Source organism: Hevea brasiliensis, chromosome 1 (assembly GCF_030052815.1).
Source record: "Hevea brasiliensis isolate MT/VB/25A 57/8 chromosome 1, ASM3005281v1, whole genome shotgun sequence".
Taxonomy (NCBI): Eukaryota; Viridiplantae; Streptophyta; class Magnoliopsida; order Malpighiales; family Euphorbiaceae; genus Hevea; species Hevea brasiliensis.
In genome coordinates, this window is record NC_079493.1 from 114,655,986 (window position 1) to 114,662,319 (window position 6,334).

A 6,334-nucleotide genomic window follows, 5' to 3' on the forward strand; every position below is an offset into this window, starting at 1 on the left:
AGAATGACAAATTGAGGCTTGAGGGTCAAAGTAGTCAAAACACGATCTCCCTTTTCCCGCGATAAAAGTTCCTTCAATCGTTTGCATTGTGGCTTAGGACATAGTGAATTCCCTAATGAGGTGGTACTCTAGGTGACAAGCTAAACAATCAAAATAATGAGAGAAATCTTTATTTATTTATTTTTCGTGTTTGCTGATGCGCCTGATCCCAAGTTTTAAAGGGTTTTTATATGTGAAAAAGTTGTTCAATGGAATGATGGTCAAATTCTAGTGTCATAAGATGGAGAAAGTTCGCGGCTGCAATGCCTATTAAATGCGTACGAAATCAGTTAGTTGAAGGAGTGAACTAACTCTTAAATTAATTTAAATTTGTAATTAAATTAAATGAAGAAGTGATTTGGTATGGCTCGGTCGATTCAATGGTCAAACCAGTATAACGTAATTGACTCAGTTAATTTAATTATTTTTTTTTTAGTATTTATATAGAGAATTAAACTTAAAGCCTCATAAAAAAAAGTCCTTAAAATCAAAATTAATTGAACTAAATTGGTAGTTATGTGTTTTTTTAATTTATTTCAATAAATTTATTTTTTAACATATTTTAATATTTCATAAATATTAAAAAAAGAATTATACATTTATAAAAAAAATTTTTATGCATTATATTATTAAAATACTTTTATATAAAATTTAAAAATACTATTAAAATTTATACAACTTAATAAATATGAAAATTTTATTTTAATTAATTAATTTTATTTTAGCTTGGCTTGTTCCAACGAGTAAAAGTATATTACTTATTTTATAGATAGTAAGTTTGAGTCTCCAATCTCCTAGTAAAAAAAAATCTCTTGAAATCTTTTCTATTCAAAACAATATTATCATTATATGGTAAATAAAGGAAAAGAACAACTTATTCATTATGTATTAAATATACAAATGTGTGCTTAGTCTGGTTTGATTCCGTGACTAAAGGTATATATTATTCACTTGATAAATCTAAGTTTGAGTCTCTACCTTTCCAATCCCCTACTAAAAAAAGAAATACACAAATATGTGAGTTTCATTTTTTTTACATGTAGATCCTACCACACACACACACACACACACACACACACACACACACACACATATATATATATATATATTATATTTGGAATATACGATGGCAAGGGCAGAAAGGCTAAAATTTACAGTCATATAATTATTATAATTAATAAAAATTAATTGTAAATTATACTTTACAAATCAAGGGGTAGCCTGATTGATCTTCCTTCACTTTTAAGTTATAAGAAGTAGAGATGTCTCGAGTTCAAGTCTCTCCATTTACCTATTCTAAAATTATTCACCTTTATAGTGAGAAATAGAAAGGAGTACCTCCCACTATGTAGCTCATCAATTACATTTGGCCTATTGTGCCTCTAATCAATTATTCACCTAGGTTCGCCGCTATACAATGGACAGTATACATAAGAATTTCCCACGAAGCAATGTATATTATTTCGATTCTTTAGTTAGTTTCTTCAACAACTTTAATGTAAAAGAGGAAATAAAAGGCAATAATAAAAAAAGGAAATAAAAGGCAATAATAAAGGACCAGTGTAAGAAAAAAATGAAACATATATGCTTTGATTGAAATACACACATAGCCTTCTTGATAATCAGGTTCTGTAAGTAATTAATATTATTAAATGTTCTACAAAGCAAGAATTAATATTATTACATGTTATGAAAGAGGAGAAAAAAAAAAAAGCAGTAGTAAAAGCTTAAACCGGTCTAAAAACAAAAAAAAAAAAACTAAAACATACCTTCCAATAGAAGTTTAATCTTCTTGATCATCAAGCTTCGTTAGAAATCAATGGTTTGAGATCTAGTGCTATAGCTTCAACACTACTAAAATCACAAGTAATTGAAGTAGGAACATCATCCAATTCCAACATAATTACTTCAGCAGCCTCTTCAGTATTTTCAGTCTTTTCAGTGTTTTGTTCAACATTCAACTTGTAACTTGGGGATGCTAGAATCCTTTCTAACTCTATTGTAACTTCTTTCATTGTAGGTCGTTTCTTTCCATTCAAATTTAAGCATCTTAGTGCCAAATTAGCTACTGCAACAATTTCTTCATCATGGCAATCCTCTGTAATGCGAGCATCAATAATGTCAAAAAGTCTACTCTCTTCCATCAAAAGAATAAAATTTGTTGCTAAGCTCATAGTTTCTTGTGAGCTACTTAAATAAATTGGCTTTTGTCCACTTAAAAGCTCCACCAGAACCACTCCAAAGCTATAAACATCGCTTTTATCTGTAAATTGGCTAGATTGGAAGTACTCTGGATCCAAATAACCAAAAGTGCCATGCACGTGAGTTGTCAAATGAGTTTGATCAATGGCAATTGATCTTGAAGTTCCAAAATCTGATACTTTTGCTCTGTGTTTCTCATCTAAGAGTATATTTGTGGACTTAATGTCACGATGATAAACTGGAATAGAAGCTGCTGAGTGTAAATATGCAAGTGCCCCAGCAATTTCACTAGCAATTCTTACTCTCATTTCCCATGGTAGTGAAGCCTCCTCACTTTGGTCATGGAGATATTGGAAAAGAGATCCATTAGGTATGAATTCATAGACTAGCAAAGGAACTTCCGTCTCCAAGCAACATCCCAACAACCTAACAACATTCCTGTGATTTATCTGAGAAAGAATCACAAGTTCATTAATAAATTCTTGTAAGTTTTCCTCGTCAACTAATTTGGACATTTTGACAGCAACAATTCTTCCATCTGCTAGCATTCCCTTGTACACTGTGCCCTGACCTCCCTGACCAAGTATTCTGTTATCATTGAAACGATCAGTGGCTTTTTCCAACTCCTTTGATGTAAATATTTGTGTTTTCTTAACACTACCATCACTTGAAGTTAATTGTTGTCGTAACAGCAAGCCACCATTCCTTTCAAAGAACTTTTTTTTGAGTTGGATGTTCCTTCTTTTCTTCATAAGCTTGCACAACATCTGAATACCAAAGACTATTACCAATACTCCAATAATCCCGCCTGTGCACTAAATAACTCGCACCATAAAAAAAATTGAATACATATTAAAATGATTACTTACTAACTTAACAAAGTCAATATAAGTAAGAAAAAAAAAAAAAAACATACTTAGTCATTAGTCAAAGTACCCATGAAACTTAGAGAAATCATTAAGCAAACTCATTTGATTTATAGATTAATCAATAGAAATTAAGAAATAATACATTTCATAATTATATTATCTCATATTATTTATAATTCAAAACTTTTTAAAATAATTAAATCATATATTTATTTATAATTGTATTAATAAAAAATAATTCCATTAAGGATAACATGATATAGACTAATTAAATTTGCTTAAAATTTTTTTAGATCATAAAAATGGTAGAAAATATTATAGCTCTTTACATGATTTAATGATATTATCGGGCAAAAAAAGACTTACTAACAATATAATCCATTTTGCGTCAGGTACACATTTAAATGATCCGGAAGTATTCACACATCTTGTTATTCCCTTGCAATGACTACGAAACTTTGGATCTTCGCATTCATCAAGATCTAATATAACAAAGTCAAAATGGAAAAGAATAAGTGAATGAAAAAGAATAGTACCATTGGTAGATGGATAATAACATATTAATACCTTCTAATTAAATTATGTGTGCATTTAATTAAGCAGTTGAATTCTCAAATAAGTCCACTTTTAGTATATGAATTTCAAACTCTAAAATAATACATGCACATTTTTTGTAATAATAAATTTTTATTTATCATCATAATTTTATATTTGTTTATAAATTTACTATAATAATTACTATAATTTACTATTAAGAAGAATCAAATAAAATTTTTCAAAATATAGGTAACAACTAATTAGTTTCATTAAAATGGAGAAAGTGAATTGTAATTTGATTAGTATTAAAATTTAGTGACTAACGAAAAAATTTACGAATATACTAAATATTTTTTTTTTAATTTAAATACGTGATATTTTCACATTTGCCGAAGTAGTATTCAAGTAAAACTCTCCGAATAAGAAGATTTGAACTTACTATAAACATAATAATAATTTTTAAAATATGTATGAATATAATCTCTACGCAACGTTTTAGTTTATTGAAAAAATTGACATAATTTCTTTTTATCTTTAAACAATAATAATTAACAGCATTAATTATTTAATTATATTTTCATTAAAACAAAATTAATAACATTAATGATATAAAAAAACATATTTTAATTTAATTAAATACAATATATTCAACATATAAAATGTACTCTTCTTTACAAGAATATCAGCCCGCTCAATACTCCATGCGCGACTCCACTATGCACTCGGCCCCTCTTAAATATCTCTTTTTTTTTTTTTTCATTTTCAATTTTTTTTTAGTTTAATAATAAATTATAGTAACACATACATAATATATTACGCAATCAATCTTACTTTTATATATATATATATATAAACTCAATTTTGAGTTTGTATTCAATAAAAATCTTATTATTTTTTTTCCTTTTTATTTTAATTGATTGAAATCTCTCAATTTTTAACTTTAGTTTTTTTTTATAATATCTAATTTTAAAATATTTTATGTCATTTTAATATTTTTAAATTATTAAATGATTACATTTATCCTAATTATTATATATTATTTTTAAAAGAAAAAAAAATAAAAATACACCATGAATATATTGAATATGGGAATTGAGACGAATTTTTTTTTTGTTTATCAAAAATTATCTCTAACTGGTCACTTTAACATATTAATTTATAAAATCATAGTATTATGATTTTTTTTTACAAAACTATATATGAATGTATTTATATGTGTGAGAAATGAAAAATAATTAATTAACTTTTATAATAAAAAAAATAATTTTGTTTATAATATATACATAAAAGAGAATTTTATTTATTGATAATATTGTAAAAACTTTGATAATAAAAGATTATAACCGCCGTATCTCGCGGGTGTTATAGCTTGTATTATGTAAATAGATAGCGAATAGATGTCTTGAGTTTATTAATTAGTAGCCCAAAAAAAAAACACCACGTTAAATTTACCTGTGCATCGAATGTAAGGATTGCCCTCATACCCACGTCTGCAATAACACCAGAATACTGCTGCCTCATTAATAGAAGAAGAACCGTCGGGGAAGCAAGCCAGAGATTCCGACTCCGAGTTATTGCCACTCCATAGGCTGGAATTGATAATCCAATTATAACTTTCAGTTCGGTTCGAATAGAGCATCCAATCTAGCACCATCGGAAACTGGACATTTGGATCCTTTTTCCTCCAGGAGTTCCGCCCCTATGTTCCTGCTAGAAATGCCAGCTTGCAACCACCTGTGCTTTGATTACTTACGGCCTGGAATTTTGGATCGAAAACCTGAAGGGATGAAGGTATTGTAACATGACAGCAATCGGTGCCGTTACAATAATCGTTCACTATCCGGTAATTACCACTGGAACCCTCTTCTATGAAATTAGGAAGCATTTGTCTCCAATCAACATTCTTCTTGTGGCCAAGGCATGTTGACTCACACCCTAGGCGTTGGAGAGATTGATCGATCATTAAAGCACGGGTGTTGCAACCTACTGCAATGAATACGTTGTAGTCGGAAATGAAGAAAGGACTTCCCGTCAAATTGAAAGGCAAATCGGACTCCCTGTCAGAACAATCGGAGGATATTATTGGACTTTTGACGTTAGCCCAGCCTTCTACAGAAATACTGAGGAGCTCCATTTTGATTTTACTTATAAAAGCTCTACTTTCTTTGCACTCAATCTCAAACCATTCATTGAAATAACAATCCTTCTCACCCATTCCGAATGGGTATGGAATATCTATATTTCCGCAATGGTCTGTACAGCTAGGCTTTGCAATAGGTCCCTTTGCTATTGCCAACTGAATAGTTAACAATAGTGCCAAACTTAAACTGACTTGAGACACTAATTTCACACTCATTTTTGCTTCCCTTTTTTGAGAGCCTTTTTGAGTTCAAGAAGCTAAACAATATCTGCCTTTATAGAAATTGGAGACTGGAGAATAGAGATGTTTCTTCGCACCTTCTCAATTAAGTCGGAAATAAAGGAGTTCTATAGCTTAGCTTTTGGGGCCATGTGTTTGTTGTTTTGCCTGTGTGGGGTTAGCCTCTTATTTTTCTTTGTTAGTGCATGTCTGTTTCAATTCTCCTCTTATCTCTTTTCTTTTCCTTAATAAAATCTTTGTTTGTTCATAATAAAAAGTTGAAAGGACTCGGTCGTCTCTAAATAATAAAATAAAATTTGTTGTGAGA

General features: G+C 29.3%; 1 pseudogene; it reads right to left on the minus strand.

Moving 5' to 3' along the window:
- Window positions 1-1,602: 1,602 nt before the first annotated feature.
- LOC131180487 (wall-associated receptor kinase-like 8) lies at window positions 1,603-6,014 on the minus strand (annotated as a pseudogene).
- Window positions 6,015-6,334: the final 320 nt, after the last annotated feature.